The sequence below is a fragment of the Nycticebus coucang genome, chromosome 8, assembly GCF_027406575.1.
Source record: "Nycticebus coucang isolate mNycCou1 chromosome 8, mNycCou1.pri, whole genome shotgun sequence".
Classification (NCBI taxonomy): domain Eukaryota; kingdom Metazoa; phylum Chordata; class Mammalia; order Primates; family Lorisidae; genus Nycticebus; species Nycticebus coucang.
This window is the reverse complement of record NC_069787.1, coordinates 18357390-18376656: the sequence shown is the minus strand read 5'-3', so window position 1 is coordinate 18376656 and position 19267 is coordinate 18357390. Positions and strand designations below refer to the sequence as shown.

The 19267-nt window shown below is 38.8% G+C and overlaps 1 protein-coding gene across 1 annotated transcript in view; it reads left to right on the top strand.

Moving 5' to 3' along the window:
* Window positions 1–19267, top strand: part of CNTN4 (contactin 4) — a 365224-nt gene that overhangs the window by 203599 nt on the left and 142358 nt on the right.

The following is a 19267-nucleotide window of genomic DNA, read 5'->3' as shown; positions in this document are numbered from 1 at the left end:
CTATGGCAACCCTGTGATTATTTGGCAATAGCTAATACGTCTCCTGCTAGCCTCTCCTTTTTTGAGTCTGTCTCTAATTTCAAAACTTGTTCTGCGTGTAGCAGATTATTCTACTTGATTTTTGTTTATTTAAATGACATCTTTTTCAGGCAACAGTTTTTTCTTTCTAAGTTCTAAACTTTTTACCTGTGCATCCCCCACTATACATGAATGACATTTGGAACACATGTTGTTTATATAATATAAATATATCTGAGTTACTTGAGGTTTTACATTAGAGAGCACCAAATGGCAGGTGTCTCTGAGACCTTTCCTTGGCTGTCACTCCTATAAAATATCCCCAACTTTTTTTCTGTAATCTACTCAATCTGTCGCAAAACGGCAATTATGCATGTGTCTATGTTTGTTACCCATAAGACAGGATTTACCAGCTGTATACATAATGATTTTAATTGATGCTAAAGGTCAAGTACTCAACGATGCAATAAGAGAAAGCCCATAAAACTGCGTGGGTCTGCCCTTTACGCCTGTACACCTTTGTATTTGCATATACAAATTAGATCATTTTGCTGATGATGTTGTCCTTTTTAATGGTTTTGTAAACAAACCTGATATGGTTTATAGGTAGTGTACTCACACACACATGTTAAATTCATAACACACACTCTTTTCTATTTTTGGCATATCCAAAACTGTATAAGTCACTGAATATTGGCATGGCATTCAAATTTGGATCCAAATCTGAAAATTTAGAACATAATTTGTTATTTTTCAGCATCCAGCATCAGGTTCATCTCTTACTTTACCTCAGTGTTTCCCAAAATGTGGTATATGAGGTTACTTTTAATAGTTGATATTGAACATAATTGAAATATGACTACTATATACTACATACATTGCTTAAAATAAGGCTACATTTTAAATATTGTCATTGACAAGAACATCAAGAAAAAAATGTTAAAAAACGAATACTGAAAATAAGAAAAAAATTAAGAAAAATAGTAAAAGATGTCCAAAACCGTAAACGAATGAATTAGAGTAAAAACATTTCAGATTAATCAGGAGAAGCTAAGCTGTGCTACTATAACAAACAGTGGCTTAAAACAACAAAAGGCAGCCACGGCGGGTGCCTCACACCTGTAATCCAGCACTCTGGGAGGCCAAGGCAGGAGGATTGCCTGAGCTCAGGAGTTCAAGACCAGCCTCAGCAAGAGTAAGACCCCATCCCAACTAAAAATAAAAATAGAAAAATTAGTCAGGCATTGTGGTGGGCACCTGTAGTCCCAGCAACTGGGGAGGCTGAAGCAAGAGGATTGCGTGAGTAAGTTTGAGATTGCTGTGAGCTAGGCTGGCACCACAGCACTCTAGTGTGGGCCAACAGAGTGAGATTCTGCCTCAAAAAAAAAAAAAAAAAAAGAAAGGAAAGAGAAAGAAAAGATGAAAAAACAACAAAAGGCAATTTCTCATCCACACTTGGCACACATCAGCAATCTACTCATGGCTCTCTCCCTTCTAAAGGCCTCGCCTGTTGGAGCAGCACACTCTGGAACGTGGCCTTTGCAGAAGGAAAATGGCCAAACACATATGGACTTTTAAAGCTATCGGTGCAACACTTCACTTTCACTCAAGTTCCCTGCAACCTCGCAGAGAAATGCAGTCTTACTTTGAACAGTATTCATGACTGCTTAACTGTTGTTACAAGCTAATTAAATTACCTTTGGGAAAATAGTATATCAATATCAAGAATTTGATATGAGAAATGAATTTAATTGATCATTTCCACCACTTGACTTACCACAAAGCCTATCTGTCCCGTTTTCCTTCCTTCCATTCCTGATTTGATTACTAGGGTTCAAATATGCTTCAACATTTATTTTGGGATTGAAAATATATTTGAACTGAGGAAACTCCCCATCATTACCCAATTCCTGCTATTTATCACCTCTACCTTCAGCAGCACCAGGCTAGTCCCAAACTATCAATATTAGCATTTGATTCTCCACACGGATGCTGTGTTCTCACACCTCTGCTCCTCCCTCTCCCTCACTCAGAATATATTAACCAGATCACTTGGTTTGGGACTGTGACAGCATTCAGGAACTGGCCAGGTACAGCATAAAGGGAATGGCAGGGACTTTGGTGTGTGCACCACGCACGGAAGATGCTCACCACCTGACCCAGGGGAGCTGCAGGTCAGGTACCTCCCTTCTCTTTTTTCAGAGAAACTAGAAATATGGGCTTTAATTTGAGCTTGCAACTTTTATATAAATAACTTATTTTTTATTTCTATTTTCATGTAAGTACAATATGGACCATACGTTCGTAGACCAAGGAAAAGGATGCAGAAAAAGATGATAATTATTGTCATATGACGTCTCTAAAGAGAGAAATGATCTTCAGTTCGCTTAGATTAGTAAGGCAAGCAAGAGATTTATCTGGGATATAGAAAGAATGCTCACTGTCAATGTTTATTTTTAAAAATTAACTTGGTGCTTAAAGGGGTAAGTTTAGTTGTCTGGAAAAATTCACTCAGACAAAATATTTTACTAATCATTGAAGCTGAGACATGCGTGAAATGCTACTCTAATTAACATTGTGTAAATAAAACATCTCATTCTTATTAATGCTTAAGAATCTCTTTCTTCCCTTTTCATGTTCATCTAATTCATTATGTCAAGCTAATGGACGATAACCAGGTAGAGCTATGCCACCAAATAGTTCCAAAAAGAATCTCAGTCCTATAGCCTACCAGACACAGCCATGGTCTTAGAACAGCTTTTGTTAAACTAGCCAGTTCCAATTTCATTCAGTGAATGGAGCACTCAATGGGTGCCTGCCTCTGCCTGGCACTAGAGATAGAAACCCAGCCCTCAGGGTGCTCCTTAAACTAGTGCAGGGGCCCAGTAGCAAAATAAAAAGCCATGTTCTCAACAATCCTGAGTCATACGTTATAAAGCTGATATGTTGTGAAGGAACACTAGAAAATGTGGGGCAGTGGTAGACACGGAGGCCTTGTATTTTATGTCTGTAGAGTTTAGACTTGAATCAGAAGACCCAGAACAGAATCGAAGGATTTTACACCAGGGAGGTCCCAGTCCCTGTGTGCTGGAGCAAGATCGGGGGGCAGGGAGGCCAATGCAGGCAGCAGTCTAGGACAAACCATCAGGACTTGGATGGCATCAGTCTCCTGGCAATAAAGGAGGGAAGACAGATATCCAGGCTATTAAAGGGTGGAATTCAAAACACTTAATGTCTTGGAAATCAGGATTGGAAAAAGGAGAAGGATGGGAAGAAAACGACTCCTAGGACTCCTGCTTGAGGAGCTGTCCCAAGATACTGCCATTTGCCCTGGTACTGGACAGAGAAAGCAATTTTGAGGGGTTAATGTTAACAGGTTGAATTTGAGTTACCTGCAAGTGATGATGTTTCTCAAATGGAGATTCCTACTCAAATGCCACCTCAGTGAAGCCTTTCCCTCTAAATCTTTTCAAAATTGTGTCCCAGCCTTCTTCTCTTGTTTATATTTATCATAGTATTAAGAATCATGCAACATAGCACATATTTCTTTTTAAATTTTATTAATCTGTCTTCCCCCTCCTTCACCCATTCACACATTAGTACGTGTGTGTGTGTGTGTGTGTGTGTGTGTGTGTTTGGCTTAAATAATACAAATTTAGATTCTTATAGTTCTAGGAGTCAAAATTCTGAGACGGGTCTCACTGGGCTACATTCAAGGTTTTAGCAAAAAGTAGATCCTTTCTGGCAGCTCCAGGGAAAAATCTGTTATGGTGTCCAGAAATCACCTCTATTGCTCAGCTGCTGGGCCCTTCCTTTTATCCTCAAAGCTACCAAAGGCAAGTCCACCTACTTTCCCATTGCTCTGACCTCTTCTTCTGCCTCCCTCTTCCATTTTCCAATGACTCTTTTGATTTCACTTGGCCTTCTGTGAGTGTTTTGTTCCACTCTGTACCAAAAACATGTAGGACACTGGCTGGCATAGATTTAAGTGCTGTGTGGGTGTCGAATAGGGAGTTGAAAATACAGGTCTGAGTTCAGGAGTGCAGAGAGAGAGCTAAACATTATCAGTAGACAAGAACCCATGGAGTGCATAAGTCCATCCAGACAGAGATTGTAATATGAGAATATTTATGGCTCGGAAAAAGAATCCCTGAGCAAAAGCCATGTTCAAAAACTGGGCAGAAGCCAAGGCTGCTGGGAGGTTTGAAGAAGGAAACTCAAAAGACATGGGAGAATGTAAAAAACAGATGCTAAGGGAGCAGAAAGGTCCAAGAAGGAGCAAGAGCTAGGTGCTTTCAAGATGTCCAAAAAAATAGTGGTACAAGGGCATCTGCTGGAACCTTAGCATTACCTTAGTGGTACAAGGCACTTTTTGGCCACTGTGGACCACTTCTGAAGGCATGATCAATTTGTATAAGCATCCATATTCTTAGTAATGTCTTCCCAGACTGAAATATATGTTTAGGTTTGTCTGACTGGCACAGTGTAATCAGATGAAGTCTAGCACTCTGTGAAAATAACTGAGGAATAAAATTCATGTTCATGCATCTTGTCTAGAGACTTTGAAGTCTGCCTCCAGGGTAAAATTAGATCATGCCCCTAATTTGCCTCTCCTCCCAAAGGCTTTTGGAAGAGTTGAAATTCATGTAAGACATGGAAGGAAATCCCAGCACAGGGCTGCAAAACTCTGTGTTGTATGGAAGGTGTGAAGCCCAGGTCTGAAGACACTGGCAGTCTGTGAGGCAGAGCAAATGTGATGGCAGGTTATTTGCCCAGAAGGCCGATCGAATCCTAGTGTGGAAAGGAAAGTTTATTGCTTCAGGCATTCTGTTTCTCTTCTGGAGGCAGAGTATCTATATATGTGCTCTTAATGAGAAACTTGCCCTCAGAATATCTCTTACAGTTGCTGCAGAGCTATACAGCTCTGTTATTAGCAATTCTGCCCTGGGGAACAATTATGTTATTGCAATAATTAGAGGCAGTTCATCTCCATAATAATGGAAATCCTGCCTTGGAGGCAAAACAACATCAAAGCAACACGAGCATCATTGCTCTAGTTAGAATCTGTTGCCTTGCTTATTGGTAGTACTATATCATTTTAATTTTGCATGTGCAGTTATGGAAATAGAGAGAGCTTATCCTGCTCTCCAAATTCAGACCTAGAGCTTCCTCCCATTACCTCTGTTTTTCTCTCCTAGAGCCATGGATAACAGTTATGGTTTTGTGCTCTCCTGAAGTGCAGCTGCAAAAGAGTTTAAGGAGATTTGTTTTAAAATGTTTGCCACAATCCACAAATCCACAGACCCAGGCCTCAGGGAGACCCCATGAACTTATTCTCAGCCACAAACCTTTTTCTACTTCATTATAGTAGAAAATTAAGGCCTGACAATTAAGTTCACAAGCCCATCCTAGAAAAAGTGCTACACACCTCATTGCTGAATATCACTAAGGTCACCTTTGAAGTATTCAGCTTGGGAAGCTATGCACTGACACTGGCACCTAGTCCAACTTTCAAAGAAATTTTGAAATTCCTTTTCTAGAACAGCCATCAGAGCTGTTGCTTCATTAACCTTGATGTCCTGAATGTAATCAAGTTATTTTTTTTCAATATTGTCTTTATCTTCAGGTAAAGAAAAAAGTCACTGGGGGCCAGAAAAGGTAAGTAGGGAGGGTGTTCCTATACAGTTATTTGTTTACTGGCTAAAAACTCCCTCACAGACAGTGCTGTGTGAGCTGGTGCATTGTCCTGATGCAAGTGCCATGAATTGTTGGTGAAAAGTTCAGGTCGCTTTTGTCTAACTTCTTCATGCAGCCTTTTCAACATTTACAGACTTGGTTAAGTGTTTGTCCAGTTGGTACAAATTAATAATGAACAAACCCTCTGATAGCAAAAAAGGTTAGTGACATTTTGACTCTTGATTTGGACTGATGGAAATTTTTTGTCATGGAGAATTGGCTGATTTCCATTGTACACCGCAACACTTTGATTCAGGGTCGTATCGGTACACCCATGTCTCATCACCACTAATAATGTGGCCCAGAACATCATCTTGCTTTTCCAAAAGGTCTTGGAAAATTTCAACTCTCCTTTGCTTTTGTTCACTGGTGAGCAACTTTAGATCTATTTTTGCACACACCTTTCTCAGTCCAAGATTTTCAGTCATGATTTTCTTAACTATTAATCTATTAATGTTTGCTTAATCTACTGTGTTTCCCACAGGCAGCCAATGATTTTGACCCACATCATACATGATGTTGTGTCATAATAAGGGTTAAAATTATGACCAGGTGGCTACCACCTGATGCTGGCCTGACTGCTAATTCTATTTATGGTCATAGCATAGCATTGGTTATACCTCAGGATATATATAAAAACAGATACATATAATTTGCATATGAAACCATTTATTAAAAATTTCCCTAATTTGGGCAGTGCCTGTGGCTCAAGGAGTAGGGCACCTGTCCCATATACCAGAGGTGGCGGGTTCAAACCCAGCCCTGGCCAAGAACCAAAAAAAAAAAAAAGTATCCCTAATTTAAAGGCAACACTTGACCCCTCCAAAAGGGGTCTTTTGGAACCCCTCCTATAGTAATCTTCTCTTTGAAAATCAGTTCTCTGCCACTCTACTAGTTTTCAGCCGTTACTGTCTCCTGTATAAACTTAGCAATTATTAAATCATCTTCTTAACTGGTTTCCTTGGAATCTACCTTCACCCAAATCATCTACAAGATGAAACTTCCTACATCACACCTCTGATTAATTCAATGTAATGAATGTACGTTACATTATCTCCTCTGTGCAAGATGCATTTGAGATTACAAACATAATTTGAATAAAAATTTTACAGGTGTCATTAAAAAAGGACAAAACAATTTCAACCATGGTTTAGAGGACAGAGACTTTTCATTTTATTATAGTTGTAAACTTTATCTTTATAGTTATAATTATTTAATTAATGATGAGTTTCAGTATTCTGACCAACGAACCAAAATCATCTGATTCCTGGAGGGGATTGGTGGAGAAGGTAGTGATGAGATATTTAGGTGCAAGGACCAGCAGGAAAGAAATATATCTAAAAGAAATAGTTTGAGCGGGGAGAGATAAGGCTGAGAAATTTCTCAGAATCAGACTGAGAAAAGCATTGCACGGCAAGTTAAGAAGTCCGCATTTTGCTGGGGAACAACATTAGGAAGTGATTTTGTCATCAGTTTCTACACTTACTTTCCAGTTGTTTTCCTGCCCTTGATTCCTGAGTTCAGTCTGTGTACTCAGACAGTACGTACGCATCTGCCCTCACTGTGCACCCACCTAGGACATTACCTGAAGGAGTGTTTCTCCATCCCTAAGGAAGAGATCCAGCCGTAGTTCCAAAATTTAGGTCTGTAGACTAGTGCCAGGCTGACTGCTGCAAAATCAAATGATGTATGTTTTAAAAGGCAGAATCCTCTCCCCATCCCAGAGTGCCTCCTCGGGGATTTTGAGGTGGGACCAGGAATCTGAATAGTTTTTAAGTTTCCCAGATGATTTCCCCCCCACAGCAAGGTGTGAGAGTCTATCTGTGATTTCCTGTTGACCTTGGGATAGATACAGAATCTTCCATGACAATAAGACTAGGCAGGTCAGGCTCCTCTCCCTATTCTTAAGCACTTCACTCTTGGTGCTTAAGCCCATGTGGACCTTCTTTCAGTTCTTCAGATGACCTTATTCCTCTTGCCACAAGCCCATGGACAGGCTGTGCTCTCTGCCTGAAATGCTCTTTTCCAGGGCTTGACAGTGTGGAGCACTCAAGCCAGTTCTAGACCTTCACCTCTGTTTGTACAGTCTGCAAGCTGAGAATGGTTTACATTTTTAAATCATAGGAAATAAGGAAGTAAATTAAAAGAAAAATAGCATTTTGTGACATGAGAAAATTATACGCATGTCAAATTTCAGTTGTCTGCAAATAAAGTTTTGTTGGACACAGGCATAGTCAACATTTGTTTACCAGTTGTTTACGGCTGCCTTCACACTGCAAGGGCAGGGTCGACCAGTTACAACAAAAATATGGAAATAAAATAATAATGACAGAAACAATGTAAGGTAGCTTAGCTGTGAAGAAGCTAAGGAATTTCTAGCCATTAAGTTGAAATGAGACTTTAATCTCCTTTTATGTCACTGGTACATTTATAAATAAATCTTCAGCTTTGGGACTACTTGGGATTTCAGGTCACTTATTACTTTAGCTCTTGTGCGTATTTTTTTGTTTGTTTGTTTGTCTTACGGCCATCATTTTTATTTCTGTAAAAACATGCACTGATAACCTGTCATTTGTTAAAAATAATAATACCTAGCTTTTTCCCCTATCTTTACTATTCACTTTGCTAAACACTTTGTCTTTTCTCCTAATCCTGACAAAAACCTAATGAGACCACTCCTGTTATTAACGTCATCATTTAGTTAAAGAAAACAAGCCAAAAGATAACATTTACTTTACCTAAAGTTTTAAAACTTGTTCGTAGAGGCCTGGAATTCAAATCCAGGTCTCACTGATTCTAAAGTCCATGTCTTTATCAGTTTTGCCTGATAATGGAACAAGGAAAACCTGTTGCTTCTCTCTACTGCAAAGAGAACCTAGAAAATGGTGGTGAGTCAAGAAACCTAGTCGTAATCGCTGGGCATTGTGGCAGGCGCCTGTAGTCCCAGCTGCTTGGGAGGCTGAGGCAGGAGAATCGCATTTAAGCCCAAGAGTTTGAGATTGCTATGAGCTGTGATGCCATGGCACTCTACCCAGGGCAACATCTTGAGATTCTGTCTCAAAAAAATACAAGAAAGAAAGGAAGGCAGGGAGGGAGGGAGGGAAAGAAAGAAAGAAAGGAACTTATTAGTACAAATGAAGCACCTGCTTTCATTACCTCCCTTTTTAAGCAGTGGGATGTTACTGGTGCCATAAACATCAGTAGGGTGATCACGGGCCAGAGCAACTTTCACTGTTATTCACTTCATATTTTTAATAATAAATTGGCAACCTTCTGCTCCATAGCTTTATAGTTTCCTGAGTGGGGGAGGAATGATGTTCTGCTTTGGGGACTGGGTTGCAGCCATATAAGCCCCTTGGAGAGAGGTAAATTAAGTCCTTGAACTACCTCAGCAGTGCCTTTGTTCAGAGAAAATAGCTCTATATCATCAAATGGATTTAAGTGATCATGAAAATATTCAAACCAAAGTGGCATGTAATTAAGAGCAATTAGAACTGAAGTGATGTGACTGGATATTAAAACCAGACAGGCAAGTGCTTTGTGCCTTTTAAGCAGAGACAAAGCAGATAATTTGGATGCCTCTTAACTTTGTCATCTCGAAAATAAAATCTGCTAGACTGCTTAGATGTGTTGATGCCATGTCAATATTGAAGGTCTGGGATCATCGACTAAGTTCAACCCCTGTATTTTTGTTACATCATTTTTGTCTTCATAGTTCAGGCACAGATATGCCAGAGTTAATTAAATCTCTACTAGTAAATATCCATCATCATGTTTCTAAACCCTTTTGCCAAATGATCTAATTAGAATAACGCTCGGCTTTCTATATAATTACAACATATGGCACCTAGAGGATACATATAGTAGAATTATAGATTGCCTGATGAGAAATCCAGGTGGTAGGTAAGAGACTCTATTAAAGAGAGTTATAGAGTATGTGCAGTGCGTGTGTCTGTGTTTTAATGTACACAGTTTCACCAATGACTCTCCCCAGAATAAGTAATATTTTATAATTCAACTGTCCTTCCCACATGAAACCACAAGATTATATAGAACAGGAGTTTTAAAATTTAAAAGAAGACAAATAATTCATAATATTAACATAAATTATTTAACCTTCCATGCCTGCTAAAAATCTTCACGTGTACGTGTAGTAAGTCAGCAAGTCTGAAAGCAGCTCTGTGCAAGATGAATTACTTGATGAGGCACATTCCTCCCTCCAAGCGAGATCACTTTTCCATACTACCAAATGTATAACAAAGGTGGGACTGAGTCCTTCAACCAAAAAGAAAGAAGGATTTATTCATCCTATTTATAATCTCTGGAAGTAGACTAACCAGTTTGTAGAGTTGGTGGATTCAGTAGTGGTTTGTTGAGTTTGAAAGGCTTATCCTGCAATGGTGTGTGCTGGAGCCCACTTGCAGCACCTCAGAAGAACCATTCTGTACGTCTGTTCCCACCTCACATTTAGCGGTAGCACATTGGTAGCTTGAAATTGTCCATCGTGAAGTATTTACACCATGGAAATTGGCTCACTTCACGGGCATTTTTTCCATGGAGCCAGTTAACATTGACAGCACGCCACTACTGAAGGGGTATATTCAACTTAGAGTCGGCAATACCAGCTTACAGTTCACAAGAGAGATCTGGGGAGAAACATGGTTTTCCAAATCATCTTCTTTGAAGTGATGACAGTACGTGAAGTTCATTGGGAGAAAATGAAAAAAACAGAAAGGCTTTGGAAGATTCTTCTGAATTTTGTAGTATCCATGAGAAAGAAAAAGAAAAGCAAAAATTCTCCAGAAAGCTATGATGAGCCCCAGGAAATTGAGTGCTGTGAAATTCCAGGTATCCTGAGTAGACAGGGGTCAACAATGTCAGTTGTCACTGCAAAGTCAGAAACTGTATCTGTTTGGCTATAATGGATCAAAAGTGATCTTGACATTAACAATTTCCCTAAGATCAAAAGCTATTTTGGCTGGATGGTAAGCAGCTGGATGCAATGAATACTTTTTTTTCAGACATTAATAAGAAGAGGAAGGTCAGATATCAGATATACCGGTGGGGTGGTGGTGGTGACATATTTGTGGAAAGGATCTCATTAGGGCAAAGAAGATCAGCAAATAGGTATAGCCTGAGGGAAATCAAATTGTGTCAGAGAAGGAGTTAAAGAGGAAGGGAAGAGAGATGATTCTCAAGAATACAGCAGGAAAACAGACCCCAAATCAATTACTGTAGGAGATGAGGAGGAACCTGTCTTCTGTAACTGTGGATCGGGAGAGGGGATGAGTGAAGGCTCTGAGAAGTTAAGGGTGAAAGAAGGAATTGAGGAATGTCATTTAATATAACCTTGACCTCATTTTCAAGAAAACGAGAGACAAAGTCATCTTTTGAAAGTGTAGGCATGGCTTGTGTGCTTGAGAGAAAGGGAGGTCTGGACTGTCGCTTGTGGTCCACACGATAGAAATAACATTTGGATTGAGCTTTTTATATTTTCAGCTGCTTCCACACACATTGAATTTCCCCACATATTGATTTGCTCTAAAGGGTTTTATTCCAAAAGAGGTGGTTTGCTCCAAAGGATGCATAAAGTTGTTATAGAAAAAAATGAAGCTGACTACTCTCAATACCAAGAAAAAATGTTTTTCTCGGGTGAATGCAGTCTGTTCTGACTCAGAAGAAAAACAATGCACTTTAAATTTTCTATTACTCTTTCTTATTTTCTCAAGGACTTTCACTCCGTTGGCTACTCTTGCTCTTTCCTATATCATCAAACTCCCCTCCTTACCCTTCTCGTGGGATCATCCCAGCCAGCCCACCAGCATCTTCCTCATCCACTTTGCCCTCTTGCCCTGTCTATGTCTTTCTCCAGAGTACCAGCCATGTCCAACCTGCTGCCTGCAAGCTGCATGCACATTGTTTGATGCCTGTTGTGCTTATCTGTCCTGTCAAATACCACGAAAAGTATACACTGACATTTTCTATTGCTCATCAGCTTTCGCTAGTGTTTGTGTGTGGCCCAAGACAACTTTTCTTCTTCTAATGTGCAGCAGAAAAGGAAAAAGGTTGGACACCCCTGCAAAGATTCCCTCTCTTCCCGTGACTTTAAACACCTTATGTACTGACAACAACTCCCAGATGTTTATCCTCAGTACAGGATTCTCCCCTAAGCAATCCAGGTTTACCATGCCCCAAACAGAACTCATGCCTGACACCACCTCCACCCTGAAACCCAGTTAAACATCATTTCCCTCTGACTGCTCAAGCCTGAAACCTGGAAATTATTGCTGATTTCTCTGTTTCACTATCCCACATATTCAGTGCATTAGGAATTTTATAAATTCTACTTCCAGATAATATAATCAATCTATTCTTTCTGTATACATTGTCAGTGTCCTGGCCCATCACTGTCATTTCTTGCAGGGTGGCTGGGCACCGTTCTGCTATACTCCACCCCATCCAATCTGTTGTGTGTATCACAGCCAGAATGAGCTTGTAAATCAGAAATCAAATCTCATCACTAATGATTGACATAGAAACTGATGATGCTTAGCACAATATAGCTCCTTGTTGTATTACTTTTGTGATTTATTTGTTCTCCCCTCACTAATGCTTTTAAATGCTAAGAGCTCTGAGGCCAGGGGTATCTTGTTTCCCATTTTAACACCGGTGCCTACCTTCCTCTTCAATTCCTTCTTTGCATTTTTCTGAATTTATAATTTTATATTTATGTCTGTGTTTACTAGACTATGATGTGTCTTCCTAAACTGGTCTGTATGCGGGGTGAGTTCAGGACCTACCTGGTTTCATTCTCAACTGTTTATCCAGCACTAGAGCAGGCATACAATTTAGAGGTCTTAGTTAATATTTATGGAATAATGAGAATTTCCTTCAAGAAGAAAGAAATCAATGAACTCACAGCATTATTTCCCAAAGGATTAGAAATTACTTATTCAAAAAAAATAAAAGCAATGGGAAAGACAAAAGTAAATAATTTAATGAGTAGAATAGTGGAGAAATATCAGTAGAAAAGTTAAAAAGTCTGAAATAAAATTAGTACATAGAAATATGTAATTCTAAGGTTTGGTTGTACCCATCCGACTAACCAAACAAAGAAATAAACATAATTAGTTAAAATCATGGCGCTTGTAAGATTTTTAAAAATTGTTTTGTCTGATAATAAGATCTTAGCAAAATCTTCCCCATGAGACACAATTACTATACAATATTTCATAGGGGTGCCTTATAATTTTCATACGTTAGGCAAATTGTGTAATGACAAAGGGCAAGCTAGTAAATTCAGTTCTGTGAGGTGGGGCCAAATATATAGTTTTTTTTTTTTTTTTTTTAAATAAAGAAGCCGATGCAAAGGGCAAAATTTTAAATATCTACTTTAGTATTTAGTGTTTGGGATGAGGCGGGATACCTCCCATACAACGTGGTGTTCTGTAATCAAGTAAGTATAAGGCATGTGATTTAAACATTCTGTATTATAGGACTTCTCAGAACCTCTAATATGCCAGGACTAGGGTTTTAGGGGAAATTAAAAAAAAACTTTTGATCTAAATGAATGTGGGGGCTTATTTGCTTCAGGCATTGCATCATTAATTTACAGCCACAATTATAAGGACAGATTAGAAAAAAATTGAGATTATAACTGCTGGCAAAAATATAGGATGCAAGTGTTTTGTGTTACCAGTCTAGACCAGGGATATACTATTAAGGAGGCCAAAGAGAACCATGAAGGAATGCTAACCTTTGATGCAAGTTCCACATGAGAACCACTATGTAGGATCTTAGCATTTAACTTGTAACTCATTGCTCTCTACACAGTTAAAAATGAAGAAAGCTTGCTAAAAGCTACAGTAGTCTGAAGTATCTCTGACAAATTTTTGCACAATGCTGTTAGACATTAACTGAAAATCTAAATCCAAAGCAAATGGGCTATTCCTGTATAGAATAAATAGCATGAGCAACTCAAGCCTACAATTAGGCAAGGAAAAGCAGGGGTGAAAAGGGTTGGAGCACAGTCAAGGAAGAACACTCAGCCTGTTCTGTGCAATTTCATCATCATCCTTGGTTTGACATCCATTCTGTGTTAATTAGTGAATACTTGGTTATAAAGACATAGATGTTATTAAGATTGTCACATTATATATTTTTAGACTCCTAGACAATAATTACAATAGACACAAACAATTCCCCGGAAATTGGCTTGAGTGTTTTCTATGCAAAGAGGGAATGCCCGTATCATATACTTTGCCTAAAAATGGATGCATTTGTATATGTGGTTATATTATAATGGCTTATGGTTCCAAGGTAAAAAAAAAAATCTATTGGTGATTTCTCTGTGGTTCTTGCAATTTAATTCTTTTTCTTTTATTTTCTCTCTTTCTTTTTTTTTTTTGAGACAGAGTTTCACTTTGTTGCTCTCGGTAGAGTGCTGTGGCGTCACAGTTCACAGAAACCTCCAACTCTTGGTCTTAACCAATTCTCTTGCCTCAGCCTCCCCAGTAGCTGGGACTACAGGCACCCGCCACAATGCCCAGCTATTTTTGGCTGCAACTCTCATTGCTGTTTTAGCTGGCTGGGGCTGAGTTCAAACCTGCCACCCTCAGTATATGGGGCTGGTGCCCTACCCTCTGAGCCACAGGCGCCGCCCCTGCAATTTAATTCTTAATAACTTGTATCTGTGTCATTCAAACAAACTTAGTCACAAGCCAAGAACATGGCCCAGAGATTAATAAATTTTGTTTTGGTTTGTATTGCTTTATTTGGTTTGCATGTTTTTTTGTTTGTTTGTTTGCTCTGCACCCTCAAACACCACCAGAAATATAACACCTCCTTTAATAAATTTCTTATTAACAGTAACATTTTGACGTCACTAGAGTATAAATTTTACTTTTCCATTTTATTATTGGGGACTCTATATCACAGAGTTAAAATAATTTTCAGTTAGTAGCTGTTTAAAGCTAAGAGTAGCAGTCAGTCTAAGAACTCCTAAACTAGCTCCTCCTCTATAAGACTACATTTATTCACTTTCTAATGATCATGCAAAGTCAAGTCCCATGATGTTGGTGATGGAACTTGCATCATTTCTGTTTCTTCATAGGATCATTGAGTATCTAGTTCTGAATATGTAATGCACTTTGTTCTCTTTGAATACTGGACTCTGTAAAACACCTACCAAAAGACAAAGCAAAGCCAAATGTCACAGGAATATAACAGGAATAGTTTCAAATTTCAAATAATGACCTTAATCTTTATTTAATGAATATTTGAGGTAACTGAATTGAAGTAAGAACCTTGGATAAGGCTATTGTCTTAGACTGGATAATCTGAAACAGACCGAGATGAAAAGGTTTATTGGGGAGTGGGCTCTGGGATACACCTGTACAGAAGAGAGATAGGTGGGAAGTAGGAGGTTGGAGATTTGGAGTTCAGATATCCCTTTAGAGTTGTCACCTCTTGAGGTAAAGGAGGGTCTGGTCTTCAAATCCCTGAATTTAAATTCATTGTCCTTAGACCAAACCCTAGAAGGGGCATAACCAATAACCACAGAGGAAGCAGTTCCCCACTACAGAGGGTAGTTCAGTGAGGGACACAGCTGTAAGCTATCAGCAAGCAATATTTTTTGACATAGTTTTAGGGGTAGAATGCATTGCCTCGAAGTAGAGTACTCTTTCATATAATTATAAGAAATGACTCTATGGCACCCTTGTCATGGGAAGAAGGATTCACAGCTACTCATTATTAAAAAATGTCTTAGGTTAGCCAATTAGTCTTCCACAGGATGCCCAGAGGAATCTGTTTGAACTTCACATCGTGTTCAAAGCATAAGTTGTAACTGATAGAGTTTTGGCAAGGGAACGAAGTATGATTCCTCTGTCTGATTTCATTTCTTGAACAGTCTCCTTAGAAGGCAGAATCAGGAAGTGTGACCTAGTCAGCACTCTCAGCTTTAGATTCGAGGATTCCCTGTCCTGTGAATTCCCTCTCTGCTCTTCCATGGACACTCTGTGTCTTACACTGTGCCCCTCCTCCTGCTTTCTCCTTTCTTCCTTAACTTTTGTCCAGGAATGTCAGTAAATTTAATTCCATTTTTTCCCTCCATGATAAAGTTGTGGATCTCTGATCCAAATAGAAGGAGGGAGGAAAAAATGAAAGGAGGGAGGCAAACCTGAAGAAAATCAAAATTTTACACAAGATCAAAAAGACCACCTCCTAGTTCCTATGACTTTATGCAAAAGTTAGTCTTTTCTGTGCTTTGAGTTGGATGAAAGAAAGGCTACCTAGGTAACCTAACTTAGTACATTACTACTGCTAGGGTATATTTATGTCAAGCCTAAAAGAGAGAGTTTAAAAAAAAAAAAAAAAGAACCTATTATATATACATCACCACACATAGTTATTCATTCAAATTCACTGGGGAATTTTCAAAAGTGAGAAGGTTTTTGCACTGGAAATATTTTGTATGACTTACATATGCAAGTAATAATTGGCTGAGTAGAGTCCAGAGAGTCTCATCTTTGAACTATATGGATCTTTTCATGTAACTAATGTGATCTCCAATTATTAGGATTTTAGGGATAAATGAAGCTTTAGTTGTTTATCTATTGGTGTCATATTAGCATTGAGTACATTGGATATTTGCTTTTTATATCCATTTTTGTTATATTTTACTAAGAAGAATGTTCTTCAACTTCATCCAGGTAAATACAAAAGATGTAAAATTTCCCATCTTTTTATAGCTGAATTAAAAAAAAAACTATGGTATAGTTTTTATTTTTGTGTTTATTAATTTTATGAATTTAATTATTTATGTGTTTATTTATCCATTCATGTGTTGATGGGGACTTTCTTAGAAATGGTGAATTGTGCTGCGATGAACATTTTAGTGCAAATGTCTTGTGGTAAAACAATTTTTTTCTTCTGGGTAGGTAGAGATTGTGGAAACAAATGGAAGATCTACTTTTAACTCTTTGAGAATTCTCCATGCTTCTTTCCACAGGGGCTGTATTAATTTGCAGTACCACCAACAGTGTAAGTGGTTCCCTTTTCTCCACACCCTCACCAGCATCTGCAGCATTGAGACTTTGTGAGATGGGCTATTCTCACTGGGGTGAGGTGATATATCAGTGTGGTTTTGATTTGCATTTCTCTGATGACTAGGGCCGATGAGCATTTTTTAATGTGTCTCTTGGCCATTCGTCTGTCTTCTTCAGAGAAGGTTCTGCTCTTGTGTCTTTCCCACTTGTAAATGGGACTGTTTGCCCTTTTCTTGTTGATTAGGTTATCAGCCTATTTCTATCTTGGCATCCCTCAGGAATGCAACACATCCCCATTGTTTGAAATGGTTCATCGTCAGAGGTAATGGGTGCAGGAAAGAGGCAGAGAGACGAAAGGGAGCTTAGGCTCGTATGATGTATAAGAATCTCAGGCAAGGCTATGTTTGAAAATTCCCACCTAAATGTTCTGTCATGCCTGGCTTTTCAACCCATGGGAAACCATTGGCTTCCCCAGCACTTTGTCGGACATTTATGGGAAAACTAAGGTTAGGTGACTCATAACATGTCTCACAACTAGCTGTTAACATGCACATGCTCATGTCCAGGCTAAAAAACCTTTCCCCTTATAAAGTAATAATCTTTCTACCAAGCATAGTATTTAGAAACCCAGAATGACACCATCAGAAAGTCTTAAAAGTTATCTAGACAAGGGTTCACTGAATCCAGATTTCTTCAGCAAGCACAGTATATTAGCCAGCACCATGTTTAGTTTTTTAATTAGGTTCCAACTATTAAAATTCAATATGTCTTATAATCCAGACTTCTGACTTTCCTTTAAAAATCTCTGCAACATGGCTCGGTGCTAGTCACTCAGTGGTTGCGGCACCGGCCACATACACCAAAGTTGGCATGTTCAAACCGAGCCACACCTACTAAACAACAATGACAACTGCAACAAAAAAAATAGCCAGGCATTGTGGCAGGCACCTGTAGTCCCAGCTACTTGGGAGGCTGAGGCAAGAGAATCACTTATGCCCAAGACTTTGAGGTTGCTGTGAGCTGTGACACCACGGTCCTCTACTGAGGGCAACATAATGAGACTCTGTCTCAAATTAAAAAAAAAAAGAAATTTCTGCAACAAACTGCCTGCATTCCCACATGGCAGTGATTGCCTGGATCTGGGAAAGAGTTATCCTTTCAGCAAGAGCCTGAAATCTCCAGTTAGCCACACAACCCTTAAACCCCAAATTAAGATAGGATCTCAGTTGCCATTTGTCATTGCTTGCATGGTAGTTTTTCTTACAGAATAGTTAAGATAAAGCTGAAATATTTCTGGTCCTATTTCTCTATAAAAAAAAATGAAAATAAAAAAGCACAGTCACAAGGGCCACACATTTCTAGAAAATATAGGAAAGAGTATGATTTCTTATGTCCAGAATGAATTTTCCTGTGTTTTTAAATACAAGCAAAGTGTGTCACAAACATTCTCACATGCTTTATTCATTTTTATTACCTGCCTACCTCCTGTAGGCAATGGTATTGGTAATCTAGCTCTGGGGCCTTTTGTTACCAGAAATAATTCAGAATGATAAGCAGCGTTTGGATCCCTCAGCTGCCAGCGGAATCTGGATAAGAATCTTTTCCCATATAGCTCGTATAGTGTTCTTTTTTTGTTTTACCATGAATGGTTAAATAGTAGAAAGTCTGTGTTTTGCCTTCCCTGGAGATTGTGTTAATTCACTTTTGTTATTTTTTGGTTTTGTTTCCTCTGTCATACTGACATGAATGACAGGTTGTCAGTTATCTCTCTTCCCAGATTATATTAAAATCTGAGCATAAACACTATAGCAAGATCCCTCCCTGACCTCCTAAGTGAAGGTTTTCTTTACAGTTTTTACAGAGTAGATGATTGGCAGCCTAACTTAGTGCCTGATAAATAAAAAAAAGAATAAAACTTGCCTTTTAAACTAGGAAATTATTCTGTTCTAACGTTATTGCTCATGTTAAACTCCTGTGCCATTAAAGCTGTCTCTTCTAAATGAACGTGCTCTGGGTGCTTTGTTTATTCAATTTAATTGTAAGGGGAAAAAACTCATCGAGGGAAATGGTTGTTTGAACTGGTTTTTACCAGTCACAAGCCATGTGAATGAGTGTCCAATTAAATAGTGGCTCACTAGGACTTGTATAATAGTAACATCTGTTATCTTAATTAAACAAGTTACTATATAAAGGAGCTTTTGTGGCTCACTTTGTTAGAGTAGATTCTGACCTAGAAACTCTAGGAAGGTTTGTTCTCTTTGTGGGATTTTGTTGGCGGTGGTGTTCCCAGTTGGCCCCATTATACTGTAGACCTGACAAGCTCTGTGATCTACAAACCTACAATATGTTCAAACCCACAAAGCCCAGAGAGGACGGGACTGAAGTTCATGATGCAAAGTGGAACAAATAAAATAGTAAAAACCCCAGGTAGGAATGCTTCCTATTCATTCTAGTGTACTTAGTGT